Below are 17,068 nucleotides of genomic sequence, written 5' to 3' on the forward strand. Positions count from 1 at the left end.
TAGCGACGAAAATTTTCGTACCTAAAAGTCTCATCCACGTTTTTTAGCGACGAAAATTTTCGTAGCTAAAAGTAAACATTTCGAATTTTTTCAAAAATTGTTTACAGCCTTTAGCGATGAAACTTTTCGTAGCTAAAAGTCTCATCCACGTTTTGTTGCTAAAAGTAAACCTTTCAATTTGTTTTAAAAATTGTTTACAGCCTTTAGCGAAGAAAATTTTAGTAGCTAAAAGTCTCATCCACATTTTTTAGCTATGAAAATTTTTGTAGCTAAAAGTAAACCTTTCAATTTTTTTCAAAAATTGTTTACAACCTTTAGTGACGAAAATTTTCGTAGCTAAAAGTCTCATCCACGTATTTTAACTATGAAAATTTTTATAGCTAACAGTAAACCTTTTGATTTTTTTCAATAATTGTTTATAGCTTTTATCGACGAAACTTTTTGTAGCTAAAAGTCTCATCTACGTTTTTTAGCTACGAAAAGTTTTGTAGCTAAAAGTAAACCTTTCGATTTTTTTGAAAAATTGTTTACAGCCTTTAGCGACAAAAAATTTCATAGCTAAAAGTTTCATCCACGTTTTTTAGCTACGAAAATTTTCTTAGCTAAAAGTAACTTTTCGAATTTGTTTAAAAAATTGAAAACAACCTTTACCGATGAAAATTTTCGTCCGTAAAAGTGACTTTTAGCTACGAATTTACAATTTCGTCTTTAAAAGTAAACTTTTAACGACGAAAATTTCTTTCGTAGCTAAAAGTGACTTTTAGTGATGAAAAAAAGTTTCGTCGCTAAAAGTTTCGTCGCTAAAAACTTTCTTTCTTGTAGTGTTTAGAATGTCCTGAGAGTTAGAGAGAGATTTTGGTGCAACCAACTGTTGGGGAAATGGAGCAACCGGCTTCCCTTGAGGTTCCGATTTTAATTCTTGTAGAGCATGGTTAGATCCATCATCTTTGTCCTCTTCCAGTTCCTTAGGCTTTTCAGCCCTAACCGGAATGGTTTTATAAATGGTCTTCCCACTCCCAAGAGTGGTGATAGATTTAGCTTGCTCCATCTGATTTGAAGAGCTTGGATCACTTATCTCATATTGAGGTTTAGGATTAGGGAGAGGTTGAGCAGGAAGCATCCCCTTTTCTATAACTGTCAATGTGAATCCATCTTTTGTATAAATTTCGTAAGTTCTCGTATTACTTGAGTAAGCTCTTGTGTGGAATTTTGGACCGGTTCTTCTTGAGGTTTCCCTTGATTTGGATTTTGATTGAAGAAACCTTGAGGGGTAGCAGTTTGTCCATTCCTTCAACTGAAGTTTGGATGATTTCTCCAATCAGGATTGTATGTGTTAGAAGTGGGCCCACTGAAAGGTCTTTGGTAATTGCTTACAGCATTAGATTACTCATTCGATACCTCTTGAATGTTGTAACCACAAATACCACAAACAATTTCCTTATCCTTATCCTTCTTTAATTCCTTGGCCTCGAGTTTCCTGGTGAGATAAGCCATTTTAGCATTGATATCATTGTCCTTTTTCAGGAGATACATTCCAACGCTCTCCTTGGATTGAGTCGGCTTATACATGGTGCTTGGTTTTGGATGTGTCCCATGATTGTGCGTTTTCAGCAAGTCTATCCAAGTAGTCTCACACATTATCGACATTTTTATTCATGAATTCCCCATTGCATATTGTCTCGACCAATTGGCGCATGGAAGATGTCAGACCATCATAAAAGAAGTGTGTAATGTGCCACATTTCAAATCCGTGTTGTGGGCATGAACTGACAAGATCCTTAAACCGCTCCCAATATTGGAAGAATGTTTCATCCTCCTTTTGGGCGAAGTTCATGATTGACTTTCTAAGGGTGTTCGTTTTATAATGTGGAAAAAACTTCTTTATGAACTCCCTTATCATGTCATTCCATGTGCAATAGATCGAGGACATAGTGAATACAACCACATCTTAGCTTTCTCTTTTAAAGAAAAGGAAAAGAGTTTCAGCCTGACTATGTCACCAGACACGTTAGGAAAGTATAAAGTGGCTATGATTTCATCAAACTCTTTCAGGTGTAAGTATGAATTTTCTGACTCAAGCCTATGAAATTTAGGAAGGAGTTGGATCACCCCTGGCTTGATATCCATGTGTCCCATATTCTCTGGAAAAACCATGCATGAGGAGGTGCTCACCCCCACCGGTTGTAAATAATCTCATAAAGTATGAGGCGGGGGTGCTTGATGCACCTCATTCTCATCTTGGACTTCCCCAACCCAAGGTTGAGGTAGTCCTTCTGGCTGATTGGCCAGTTGATTTACAACCATAACCTCAATTAACTCTGGGGATATCGAAAGGTGTTTAGTCCTGCAATCGATAGTTAACCCCTCAACTAATCCTCCTTCAATCATGAGACATCGAGTGTTGTCATGAACCCATTTGGGCATGAAACACTTGCAACCCTCAATCTCAGATTCTAACTTAAACCTAAAAAAAAAAGAAATAGAAATCTAAAAATAAAGAGAAAGAAGAGTTGGAAAGAGGTTACCAAATCAGAAGTTCTTAAATTAAGATCCTGCAAAACAAAACAAAACAAGTCGGTTTTTAAAAATAGAAATTCTAAAATTAGAAAGTTCCTAAAAAATAGAAAGTAAACTAGTTTTTAAAAAGGAAAAATTCCTAAAAAAGGAAAATATAAAGTTTCTAAAAATAGAAAATAAAACCCTAATCCTAAAAATAGAAAAATAGAAAAATTAGAAAGAGATTACTAATTTAGAAAGCCTATATCAGGGTTCTACAAAACAGGAAAGTTAGGTTAGTTTCTAGAAATCAAATGGAAAAACCTAAACCTAGAATTAAAAACTAGAAAAACCCTAATCTTAACCTAATTCTAAAACTAGTTAATCTCAGAAAAATGTAACCGTCAATCCCCGGCAACGGCGCTAAAAACTTGTTCACCACCCCAAGTATAAGGTTGCGATGTAGTAATAATCTCGGTAAGACCAAGGTCGAATCCACTGGGACTAAACCTTGTATGTAATCTAAAAGTAACTAGAACTATAACTAGAATAAGATGTAATCTAAATCAGGAAAATTTAGGAGAATAATGGTGAAAAACTTATAAAATTCAAAGGTGGAAAACTAGGGTTTCTAAGGATCCACTTGTAGAAATCAGGGAGATCTATACTTGATTCACGATCACAACTGGATTTATAGTCCTGTCGTCATCCAGTTGGAAGATAATTCATTAAAATTCACATCTGAACTTCCTTTGATATAGTTTTCAATGAATGATAGGTATGAGAATTAGAATCAATTCCATCACAAAACTATGCCCATGAGACAGAGCAAACAACAGAATTTAACCAATCCACAACCAATCTGAAAGAGTTATAAACGTTAGGAAGGATTCCATCATTCAACCATGTCCATGAGACGATGGTGAACAACAGGGCTTCTTAACTTTACATTAATAATGAAAAGGACATGCTCAGAGCTATCGCAGATTCATTGTAATTTAAGTTACAATAAACCATTAAAAACTAAAAACATTCCTTATAATCAAACTATAATCAAAGAGAGTTCATTAAACATGAATCAAAGGCATAAACAATCCTATCACACTACAAGCTTCACCTCTTAGCGCTAGCTAAGAGGTTTAGCCAGACATGATCAAGCTAAAGGCTCTTAAGGGAAGACATAAACAAAGAAAAAAACAGGAAAAATGAAGGGAAGTAGAGTTGTTGCCACCAACCCTTCTGTCTCTCTCTCTCTCTTTCCACAGCTTGCTTCTCATGTCCAAAGATTGATGCCTCTCTCTTCTCTTCTCTTTCGGCAGCAAGGGGAGTAGGTGGAGGTGTGCATAGCAAGAGGCGATGCTACGTGCGTAGCCTTTCGCAATGAGAAAATGCAAACGACAATAGAGAATTGCGCTTGGATGAAATTTCGGGATGGCCGATTGTCCCAACTCCGATTTTGACTTCATGGTTGGGGTCATGGCCATCTTTTGCAACATGTGGATGGTCTGGATCATGGATTCGACCATGTCTATGATCGCAGAATGGCCCACGGAGGCCGTCAGTGTCCGGATGTGCATGGTTGTGCACGTGACTATGCTGATGTGTTCGGTGGGCCCTAAACTAGTGTTAACAGAGAAATCCACTTCGTCCATTGGATTCCTAACGAAATTTTAGTCAGGAATGGATGATTTTACTCGAGTTTGGTGTGGCCCATAGGATCGAATCTTCCTGTCGTTCATCCTGCATTTGACTATGATCTGCGTGTGTACACGTGCATGGGAGCATTTGGACTTCATGGCAAGGGTCGGTGCCATCCCCTTGATCAAATGAATGGTTCAGATCATCCATCTGAGTGATGATGGTGGGCCATAACCATCACAGCGTCCGGATGTGCGGATGCTGTGCGAGGAGGGTTGGGTCTAGTTAGCCCTTCTTTGACTGGATTGTCCGGTCTAGTCTGCTACGAATGTGCACACCCCATGTGCTCGCTCACACTGGTGTAGGGCCCATAGTGATGTGCATGATAAATCCGCCCCATCCATCTGTTTTTTCATCTAATTTGAGGGGTAGAGACCAAAAGTGAAGCATATCCAAGTGTCAGGTGGGCCCTAAATCAGTGATTTAGTAGCTGATCTGTCCATTGCGCCACTTCCACAAAGATTCAATGGCTGAAATTTTACATGTACGGTTAATTTAGGGTCCTCAGGCCAGATATAAAGTTTCGAGCCAAATGGATGGTGGAAACCCTATGATCTTGCGTTCAGGACGATTTTCGGCCTCCTTATCGTTAATTTCTTGATTTTCTCGGATATTTGGCATGTGAATGCTTCAATCTTGGTCCCCTAAGATTTGTCCCTTACCTTGGTGATTTCTGAGTGTTAAATCCATGCTTTTAATACCCTTTTTCAGTCCAAGCTCCTAATTCACCTTGCAACACAAACATGATTAAAATAGGGCGTTAAACATTATCATGTATGTAAAATCAGGTAATAACTGGGGTCTAATATGCAATATTTGACCCTCAACATGGACCAAACAAGCCCATGAGGAAACAGAATGGTACAGTCCTGATAGGAGCTATGTGGGGATCATCATGATGTATGTATTTTATCCACCCCATTCATCTATGCTGATGACTCAAGTGTACCACACCATAGGAAGTCGTGGGTATTAAACATCTACCATTAAAAACTTCTTTGAGGCCAGGAAAGCTTTGGACCAAGCTTTAAAATATTTTATGCTTCGTCTTGGTCTATATGACCTTATACGTAGGTTGAATGACAAATAATCATCATAGTAGACATTAAGAAAGTTTCAACAATGGATGTCATTATTGCCATTGCTTCCTATGGGACCGCAGAAGCACAAAGAGATTAATCAAGCAAAGTATTCCAATCGCGCAGTCACAAACACTCTGAATTTAACGTGGAAAAACCCTTTTAGGAAAAAAACCACGGCACGAAGCGACGGTAATGCACTATGAAAGCAGAAAATTATAAGAGAGAGATTACTCAATTTGAAAAGGCCTCAAATTACCTAAGTTACACCCTTGAAACCCTAGGAATGAATTAGAAAGCTCTTTGATACCCTTTATTCCCTATTACACTATATATATATATATATATATATATATATATATATATATATATATATAAATATATATATAGATATATAGATATATATATAGCCTCTAGGTGAATCACAATCGAAATGGGAAACAAATCCTGCACTTACACAATTCTGCGTAACTTTGTACAATTGTTCAATGACACCTTTGATGACACTTTGATGGTATCGAACCATCTTCGATGTCATCGAACTAAACATGAAAACATTCTAGCTACTAAGCATGAATTTTCTGAATTTTCTCGATGGCACTTCAATATCATCGATGGCATCAAACCTCTTTCAATGGTATCGATTTGGACACCTAAAGTGTTCAGCAACCAATTGAGTAATTTTTAAATTTTTCGATGGTATCGAAGTATACTCGATGACATCGAGTTGGCATTGACAGACTTGTTGATTTGCATATTTAAGACATTAATCAACAATCTCCACTATGTCTTCTCAATCGCCATTCTTCATAGCTCATTTTTCCTCATTTCTAATTCTGTCTTGTATCATAACTCCACCATTGCTTCTTATGTAGCCTGTCTTCCTTTTATGTCTTCGCCAAGCCAAGAGAAGTTACACATAACTTGAACTTCTCTAAGGGAACGACCTTAGTGAGCATGTCCGCCGGATTCATGCTCGTGTAAATCTTCTCCAGAGTCATGCCTCCTTCCTCAAGTACCTGTCGGATAAAATGGTGATGAACATTAATGTGTTTAGTACGTGAGTGATAAACAGAATTTTTAGACAAATTGATCGCGCTTTTGCTATCACAATTAACCAGTATGGCCTCCTACTGAAGCCCCAACTGATTTATCATCCCCCTCAACTAAACACTTTTCTTGAATGCTTCTGTCATTGCCATATATTCAGCTTCGTTCGTGGAAAGAGCCACCATAGACTGAAGCTTCGACATCTAACTGATCTCTCCACCCACTAGTACAAATGAGTAATCAGAAGTAGAGATGAGCATCGGACGACTCGATCTGGCTAACTCGATTCATTCGACTCATTCCGATCTGACTCGACCTGAACCAAATGGGTGAGTTGGTCCGAACCGACTAGGCTTCACCCAATCCGAACTCAAACTGAGTCGAGTTCGAGTTACCCAATAACTCGACCCAACTCGAGCCGAAACTCGATCCGGTTATACTTGACTCGACCCAACTCTCTAACCCTACCCGACCCGATCCCAAAATATCTCTCCCTACCTCATCCTCCTCTTTCAAGCCTGGCAACCACCCATTACCCTCCTCCTCCTCCTCTTCCAAGCTTAGCAACCACCTAGCACCATCACCCTCCTCCTCCTCCTCCTCCTCCTCTCTCTCCTCTCCACTCCCTCCTCCCCTCATACTCCTCTTCTAAACCCGGCAACCACCCACCACCATCACCCTCCTCCTCCCCCTCTCTCCTCTCCACTCCCTCCCTTCCTCATCTCTCAATCCGACTCGGTGCCAACTCAACCCGACTTGGTGCTGCTGACCGGATCGGACTCGGTCTGGATTAGTTCAGGCTAGATCGAGCTTGGATTGAGTGAGGCATGCTAGACTCGGTTCGAGTTCGGGTCAGGCCTATTTCAAATCCAGATCGAGTCGAGTCAGCCCTAACTCGGTTCGACTGGACTAAATGCCCAGCTCTAATCATAAGTTAACCTTCTACTATCCACACTACCCGCATAATCAGAATCTACACACCCTACTAACTTGGCCTCTGATTTCTTAAAAGATAAGACGTAGTCCTGTGTACATCGAATGTATCGAAGTAGCCATTTTACTGCTTCCTAATGTTGCTTTCCAGGGTTAAACATATATCTGCTAACAAAACCCATCGCATGTGAAATATCTGGTCTCATATAGACCATGGTATACTTCAAACTGCCAACCACATTCGAATGAGGCACACGAGACATAACCTGCTTTTCCTCATTTATTTTAGGATAGGGTCCAGAATAAAGCTTAAAATGAGCCATGTGAGGAATGTTGGTCGGCTTTGCCCTGTCCATCCCATACTTTACCAATACCTTAATTTTTTAGGTATTCCTTTTGAGATAACTAAAGCCTACTCATTTTCTTATTTCTGTGTATATTAATATCGAGAACCCCCTTTGCAGCCCCCAGATCTTTCATCTCAAATGTCCCTGATAATTGAGTCTCCAGTAAGTTGATCTGAGACATGTTATAACTGGCGATCACCATGTCATCAACATACATTAATAGGATGATGAATTTTCTATCACTCAGTGTCTAGTAATAGACATAGTGATCATATTCACTTCTGGTAAACCTCTAATTCAATATGAAATAATCAAACTTTTTATACCACTATTTAGGCGACTATTTCATGTTGTACAACGACTTCTTTAGTCTACAAATCTTATTCTTTGCCTCTTTTGTTTTGAATCTCTCTGATTGTTTTATGTAAATATGCTCTTCTAATTCTCCGTATAGGAAGGTAGTCTTTACATCCATCTGTTCCAGCATAAAATTGTATTGGGTAATCAGCGCCAACATGAATATGATAAATACTTACTTCATAACCGGCATGAATATATCAGTGAAGTCGATGCCTTCTCTCTAAGCATATGCCTTCACTATCAACCTTATCTTGTACCTATTATGTTTCTTCTTGAAGATCCATTTTCACCCAATCGCTTTTTAGCCAATGGGAATCTCCACTAGCTCCCACATCTCGTTCTTATACAATGAGTCTATATCATCGTTCATCGCTGCTTTCCACTTTTTCACATTAAACTCATCAAGTGCATTTTGAAGAGTAGACATATCCCCCTCATTTGTAATGACAACATATATGCAACATTTGAGTCATCCCTATATTTCACCAGTAACCTGCGATCCCACAGCGGATTTCTTCTCACAGGTGGTTGCTCCACCTGATCTTGTACCTCTGTATGTGTGTTGAGACTCAAATATTGCATATTTTTTCCCATTTATATCTTAATTTTATGAACATGATAGTACTTAAAGGTATCTTTTATACGTGTTTGTGTTGCAAGGTGAATTTATGAGCTTAGATTGAAAAGAGTGCTAAAAGCATAAATTTAATTCTCAAGAATCACCAAGGCAAAGGATAGATCTTAGGAGACCAAGATTGAAGAATTTATATGCCAAAGATCCAAGGAAACCAAGTAAGGAATGAAGAGAGTGAATTTGTGTGATCCTCGACCAGCCCTAGCCCTGGCTTGACTAGCCCAAGCCTAGCTTCGACTGGCCTAAGCTCTACCTCGTCCAGCCCTGGCTCTAGCTCGACCAGCTTAAGAAACTTCGGCTTGAACTCCCACAACATCATACTTTAAATTCGTGCGATCTTCAACTAGTCGAAGGTGGTCCTCGACTAGTTGAGGGTTACACAGATTTTGCGCGAACTACGTAAATTTGAGGTGGTTTCCAAACTTTTCTAACTTGGTGCGAAAGTTGGATTCCCCATCTATAAATAAGAGTTCCAAAGCATCTTCTAGGGTTTGAAGAGCAGAGTAAAAGGGTGGAGCCACCGTCCAGGAGTTTTTTTCTTCTTCCTTAGTCTTTTTGTTTTGTTTAAGAGTTCTTAGTTCAATCATGTCTATGGTTGGCTAAACCTCATGCCTAGGGCTAAGAGGTGAAGCTTGTAGTGTGATTGGGATGTTTACTTTGCTTTGATTCATGTTCATGTTGAACTTCATTGATTTCTAGTTGATTTTAAGGAATATTTTCAATTTTCAATGGTTTGTTATGAATCAAATTATAATAGATCTGTGATAGCTTTAGATATCTTCTTTTCTGATTTGAGATTGTGAATTTAGTAAATCCTGTTGTTCACCATGTCTCCTGGGTATGGTTGGGTGATGGAATCCCTTATAATCCTCACAACTCTCATCCATTGAGGCCAGTTCAATGAAAGTTCAGAGATTTGATTATCTTTCTTTTCTCAACTGTATAAGATAGGACTCTAATTCCAGTTGGATCTCTTAAATCAAGTAAGGTAGCATCCCAAGAGCTACAAGTGGATCCTTGGCATCCTAGTTCCCACCTTTAAATTTATAAGTTTCAATTACCTTATTCAAAATCACTCTCTCAAATATTTCAGATTTAGATTTGCATCTTCTTCTAGTTCTACTTCTAGTTATTTTCAGAAACGTATGAGTTAGTCCTTATGGATTCGACCTCGCTCTCACCGAGATTATTACCACATTATAACCCTACACTTGGGGTTATGAATAATGTGTATCAGTATCAGCCTGTGTGTCATATGTGTCTACTTGAACGTTCACAACTAACTTTTCTGATTCCTCGTGCTCATCCTTATGGAATAAGGATCCTTCGTCGAATTTGACTTCACAGTTAATGATGATTTTCGTGTGACCCGGTCATACAGCCTATAACCCTTCACACCACCATTATAGCCAACAAAGATTTACTTTTTGGCTCTTTGGTCTACCTAATTTCTCTCAACCGATGGTACATGAGAGTAAGCTTCACAACAAAACATATGCAATTCTGAGTAGTTTATTTACTGATAACTCTATACTTCCTCTGGAATTTTGCAATCAATTGTTGTATAAGAGGACCGATTTACCAAGTAACAAGCCATATTAACGGCATCAGTCTACAATTCCTTTCTCAACCCAACATTACTAATTATGCATTGGGCCCTCTCGAAGAAAGTCTGATTCATCAGCTCAGCCATACCATTTTGCTCTGGTGTGTGGCGTATTGTGTTGTGCCTCACGATCCATTCATTTGTACAATATCGATTAAATTTATCCGAAGTAAATTCTCTACCATTATTTGTCCTTAGTACAATCATCTTTCACCCGGACTTTTTTTCAACCATCGCCTTTCATTGCTTGAAGTTGGTGAAACCATTGGATTTATTTTTCATAAAATAAACCCACACTTTCTTGGAGTACTCGTTAATGAACATGACAAACCATGACGACCCTCCAACGAAAACTACAGGCAGCAGCCCCATACATTAGAATGCACATAATTAAGATCACCATTACATACATGTTTTCCATATTTAAAAGATAATCTTGAATGTTTACCATATATACAATGCTCGCATATATTTAAATCAAAACTTTTGAAAACTGAAATTAAACAATGGTTAAAAAGTACCTTTATGCCTTGCTCGCTCATGTGGCTCAGACGTGCATGCTACATATGTGCAGATGTGAAATCCGCGACAGATGCTGCAACTCCACCCGATGAAGCCTTCTGATCAACCTATAAATATTTTCGTTCTTATGTGCCTTCATAACAATGAGTGCCGCTTTTGAAACTTTAAGGACACGATTAAAATCAGTGAATCTGCACCCAAGCGCCTCGACTGCAACAAGAGATATCAAGCTCTTCCTCATATAATGAGTATGTCTCACCTTAATCAAGGTACGTTACATCTCATCAAACATCTTGATGCGTACCGATCCAACACCTACGACATTACTTGTCACGCCCCAAACCCTGAGATCGAACTTACAAGAACCCCGATCGCTGAATCCGGTACCGACAGCCTCCGTAGTACTCCATTCTCGGTTCCCAACATCTATACACCAGATTCCGATCCTGAGATCCTACAAGGAGGATTTTTCAGTGTACATTTACCTCGTAATAAGCATAACCACAATTATACCCAAATCATAGAGGCAACATCATCATCACATATCCACTAATATAATCATTTGAGTACAATGCTGAAAAGGAAATACATAAATCGAAAATCAAGCTCCAGAATATCGCTAAACGCTCCAAGCTCAACACTGCTGCAACCTAATATCACCTGCACACATCTATCGTGCATAAGCTTATAAAAAGTTTAGAAAGTGGTGTAAGTGTGTGCACAAGGTAAGTACCAAGTATTTAACACACTGTCATAATCATAATATGTCAGAAATAAGCAGAAATACTAACAAGATAATGAATCATACGATATCAGAGTAATGAGAAGACATGCTGATAGGCCCATAAATACCATCAGCCTTCAAATATCAGATGCCGAGGGTACAATGCAATATGTAAATCCAGTTAAGTTCATCTAGGTCATATAAGTGCAGAAACATAACAACCTAAAATGTCATATGCCTACAGATGTAATGCAATATGCGATGCGAATGAAATGACCAAGCTGGAGTGTGAAGTCGGGATGATAGCACGTAGTATCGCAGGCTACGGGGTCCACCACAAGGGACTTCTATCCAAACCAGTCCCATACCTAAATTTGGATAGTCAGACTCAATGTGGTAAACTCCTGATCTCAGGTTAGTCGCGCGCCCAACCGAAATCCTAGCCATACGAAGGTACACAATAATTAGTTGCGCACCACCAGCCCGAGTGGATAGTGAATGAAACAAATGCATGATTATGCAACTCTTACTCAATAAGTCCATATATTAGTATGGTTCCTCTCTGAGAAATCACCGGAGTCTATTACACTCCAAACCAGATTGTCGTCCCATCGCGCGCAACAAGGTGAGTGGAAGATACCTCACTATCCGCCTGCTAATATCGGGCCCGGCTCGTCGATAGCAGACCCATTCCTCGAGCTGGTCAGACTCAACTTAGCATTGCCCCCTCCTCTCGGGCAGTTAAGGCCGTACCCCCTTCCAACCGACCACGACACAGTGGGAGACGCGGCCAAACGGTATGCGGCCCTCATGCGCTCATGCATCCACTCGGTCTAGACGTTGAAGCAACCTCTAGAACCAAAAGGGTTTAAGGACTTTCACCCAGGGATATCTATAGCACCCCATGTAGAACAGATTTTCGGTGTCCCATCTGGCCATACACGAAGTACCTGTAGAGGCTACGACCCTGATGTCGCTAGGGCGTATAGTAATCACAACACACAATGCAAGATGCATGAGTCATACAATCCAGTCATGCATCAATCCTACGCATACCGTGTACTCATGTGAGACAATCTTCGCCTATCAAGGAGTCTCATAACAACATGGCCAATGACATATGCAATGGTTAACCACATCTCATAACAAACATGCAGATGATGCGTATGGGCATGTATCGTGATGCTGTGCTGTCACATACTCATAATCGGTATCAACAATCGGCCTTGACAATGTGGACATTTAACCAACATTGCCCCCAAGGAATGACCCACATGGAGCCTACCATATAGTGGACCCATGGCCTCACACAAGGGCCTAGTATACAACATCATAGGCCTCACTCAAGAGCTTAATACATCATAATGGGCCTTTCACATGGGCTTCACATACCTTACATAGGCCTCAAATGCATCAGGCCGAGGCCGAATGCTCATCAGAATGGGCCTCAATAGTAAGAATCGGCGATCAGAATTAGCCTCGGTGATTGACCTCGATAATCGGCCATAATAATTGGAATTGATCAATAATCGGCCTCGATGATCGGAATCGGCAATCAGCCATAACAATCAGAATTGATCGATAATTAGAATCGACAAATCGGTCATGAGAATCGGATCGATCGATGATCAGAGTTGGCAAATCGGTCATGAGAATCAGATCGATCGACAATCAGAATCGGTAAATCGATCACGAGAATAGGATCGATCAATAATCAGAATCGACAAATCGGTCACGCGAGTCGAATCGATCGATAATCAGAGTCGGCAAATCAGTCACAACAATCGGAACGATTGATAATCAGAATAGGCAAATCGGTCACGTCAACTGAAAATCGGCAATCGATCACGTCAATCGGAATCGGCAATTGGTCATGATAAATGGCCTCGATCGCTAATTGACAATCGGTCAAGTCAATCAGAATCGACAAATCGGTCACGACAATCAAAATCGGTAATCAGCATTGATAATTGGCACCGATAATCAGGGTCGATAATCGGCGTCGGCCTCGATAACTGGCATCGGTAATCAGTAGATAAACAAAGCGAGGACCATAAATGATCAGCCGATCAACTATAGTATAAAGATCGACACTCAACCATGGTTATATCAAATCCGATAGCACAGAGTCATCCGTCTATGGTGAATGGGGCCCACCGATTAGGGTTAACCCACTAAGAGAATGATGATAATGGGCCTAACAAAGCCCAAGGGAATGTCACAATGTGGACATCCAACCAACATTGCTCATCAATGTGGACATCAACCAACATTGCTCCCAAGGAGTGGCCCACATAGAGCCATATGAATAGTGGCCCTTGGCCTTACGTACAATCACGATGGGTCTCATTTACGTCACATAGGCCTCGTCATATGGGTCAACATACATCTCATCGGGCCTCGAATACACAACAGGTGGGCCTCGCACCTGGGCCTCAAATATGTCATAACGGGCCTCGCACCTGAGCCTCATATGTTAAGTGGGCCACATCACATGGGCCGCATTATATGGGTCACACCATCGGCTTCATGTATATCAAATAGGTCGTATCGGTGGGCCTCATATATATCAAGCCGGGCCGATTAAGTGGGCCGATCAAATGGGCCAAATCAAATGGGCCGATTCGAATGGGCCGATACAAATGGGCCGAATCAAGTGGGCCAATTCAAATGGGCCTCATGAATATCATAAGGGTGGGATGAATATCAAACCGGGCCCACCCTTATGCATTTTGAGATCCAACCTATTCATAATTAGCATAGAGATAGATGAAGTGAAAACCCAAAATCAGCTTGGACGGGAACCACCGTGGCTCCTATGAAGTTTTAAACGATGGATGTCATTGTATCCCATTATTAGTGCAAATGGTGGGGTCCACTTGAACTTTGGGTCTCACTCACTTATCCCATGCCATGAAATGATATGTCAAATGGTTGGACGGTTGGATACAACACATGCATTATGGTGGGCCGCACCGCCCAAATAGTGGACAGTGTAGATAGGGCACATACATCATCGGGGCCCACACCACCAGGATGGAGCACATACATATGGAGTGGGTCCCACCGTTAGATGGACGGCGTGGGATACAAAATATACATCAAAGGTGAGGCTGCTGACATCCAGAGAGCAGCTATATAGCCGCTACACGTGCAGCATTGCTGCCTTACAAAGGGAGAGGTGGGTCCCACGGACACCACCAATATATAATGCTGCACAGCAGCTGTGTGCATTAAAGAGAGAGCAGGGGGGAGGTATATATATATTATTTTTTTTATATAACAAAATCAGTTGCTGTACAAGCAGCTTTTCTGTATTTAACAGAGATATGTGGGTCCCATGTAGGGCCCACCACAACTGGTATATATATATATATAAAATATATAATACATATAAAATATCTAACGTCCAGGCCGTCCAGGGCCTGGACAGATACATACATCAGGGAGTTGGCCCCACACGTGGGGTGAGTCTCACGTAGCACGCATTACGGTGGGCCCTTTTAATTGGAAGGATGGTGTAGATGGTCCCATGGACCCCACGCCAGCTGACACTGCACTGTTGCCACCACCACTGGGGATGGGTGCCAAGACCTCAGCGTGAAATGAGGTATCTTTCACATAGTCTACCACGTGAGTTATGGGGCCCACCGTTGAAACAAGGTACCTCCATCCAGTCTGCCAGCGAGCTATGGATCTGGGCGTGTACACGCACCAAAGAGGGCCCACATCTACCGTCCAGGGGTGATCGATGGTTTGGATAAAACACATACAGTATGGTGTGGCCCACCAAAAGGGATGGATGACGTGGGTGGGTCCCCTGGGCCCCACCATCAGTTACACACTCATGTCAGTACACACTCATGTCAGCACACACTCCATGCTAGCCATGTAAGACCCGTGTCCTAATCCGTACTGTTCCGTTAGCTTCCGCGGTCCTTCCGGTCAAATTTCGGCAACCTTCACACTGTATTCGGTGTTTTGCGCACGATCCTAAGCCAGGTCCCGCACACCGACGTCGGCTCGATCCGAAACTTATGTCTTGGTGATCGCGTCGTCGCAGCGGTTCCAACGCCGTGACTTGCGCACCGAAACGATACCCAGGCAAGAAGATGCCGATCAGCGTTTATTCCGAAGAAACACCGCGCGTTGCGGATTTCGAGGGAATCTCTACAATTAGTCCCATCAATCAACCATTAAAGCATCCTATACCTCAAGTACATCAACCCATCTCCACCTTTTTCAAAAGTCCACCATTCTTTCCACCTCACCACTCCTCTTTTCCAAATTTCAACAACAACCATACACCTTTTCACAATTTTCAACCCAAACCATCCCCCATCACTCCATCACCCATCTCACTCCCTCTCTCTCTCTCCCTTACAAGTCTCTCTCTCATTCAAACTCTCCCATAGCAAGTCCCATACGTATGGTCCTCCCATGGTGAGAAAACTTCCTTTGTGAGGTCCACCTTTCCCACCCCTTCATCTCTCATCTCAACCATCCATTTTTCATCTTCCTCCATCAAAGGGTAGCTCAAGGAGCTAAGGAAGCCAAGGGAGCAAGAAGATCTAGCGGTGGGTGTTTGGATAGGATAGTTTTTGATGTTTTTAAGATGGGCCAAATGAGGCCAACCGATCAATGGTTTGGATCTCGCTTTGGACCCTATGATGTGGCCAATGGCCCACTTGGATCATCATGATCATTCCATGATGGGGCCATTCTCCATGGACCCCATCATGATGTTTACTTTCTTGCATATTTAAGGTCATCTAGACCATTTATTTTAGTGGAGAAAGGATCTCCACCGTTGGATTTCAATTCCATGGACCCCACATGTAATGGGATCCACTTGATGTATGATTTAGTGCAAGGGAGGGCCCATAGTGCCGGGGGTCCCTCCATCACGCGGTTTCACTCTCTATCTCTCTCCCTTTTTATTTTATTTTTATTTTATTTTATTTTATTTTATTTTGTTGTATGATGAAGAGGTTGTGTGGCCCACTTGAATGGACCCCACCATAGGGTATGTATTCCATCCAACTCACCTACGAGTGGGGCCCACTTTGTGTGTAGTATACACGCCATCCTCCATGAGGTGGCCCACATAAGCAAGGCCCACCTCTAGTATATTTGCAGAGTCCAGCGTCCAGGGACGCTGGACGTTTCATGGGAAATGTAAAAGAAAAGAAAAATTAGCTTGGTTTGGAGATGGCCCACTTGTGCAGGCTCCACCTTGATGTATGTATTAAATCCACACCATCCATTCCTTCCCTAAGCCCTTTTTAGGCGTTGACCTAAAAGATGGGATCCATCAGACCTTCAGGCGGGCCATACCGTGGCAAATGGAGGTTTGCACCATTGAAACCTTTCCTAACCCTTTTATACGCTGAAACAGGCCCAATATTGGGCTTGTTTTGACTGTCGCGAGGCATGGGAAGCCATTGGACGGAGCAGATCTGCAAGAGGTGGATCCCACCTGCAAAAACAAAAAAATCAAAAATAAAAAATAAAAACAGCAGCAGCTGCTGCTGCTGCTGCGTCAGAGGTGCAGCAGCGCTGCCTGCGCACGCCAGCGTCCGGGCGGACGGACGTCCCAGCAGCCCAGCACGGCTGTAG

The 17,068-nt window shown here is 41.5% G+C and overlaps 1 long non-coding RNA gene and 1 other non-coding gene across 2 annotated transcripts in view; both read left to right on the plus strand.

Moving 5' to 3' along the window:
• Positions 1-17,068, plus strand: part of LOC131249083 (uncharacterized) — a 98,391-nt gene that overhangs the window by 52,021 nt on the left and 29,302 nt on the right. The gene's annotated exons all lie outside the window — the stretch shown is intronic.
• LOC131250300 (small nucleolar RNA R71) lies at positions 1,746-1,852 on the plus strand. The gene has a single exon (XR_009173225.1). It is a non-coding gene; the product is annotated as a small nucleolar RNA R71 (small nucleolar RNA).

This window comes from Magnolia sinica, chromosome 6, assembly GCF_029962835.1.
Source record: "Magnolia sinica isolate HGM2019 chromosome 6, MsV1, whole genome shotgun sequence".
NCBI lineage: Eukaryota > Viridiplantae > Streptophyta > Magnoliopsida > Magnoliales > Magnoliaceae > Magnolia > Magnolia sinica.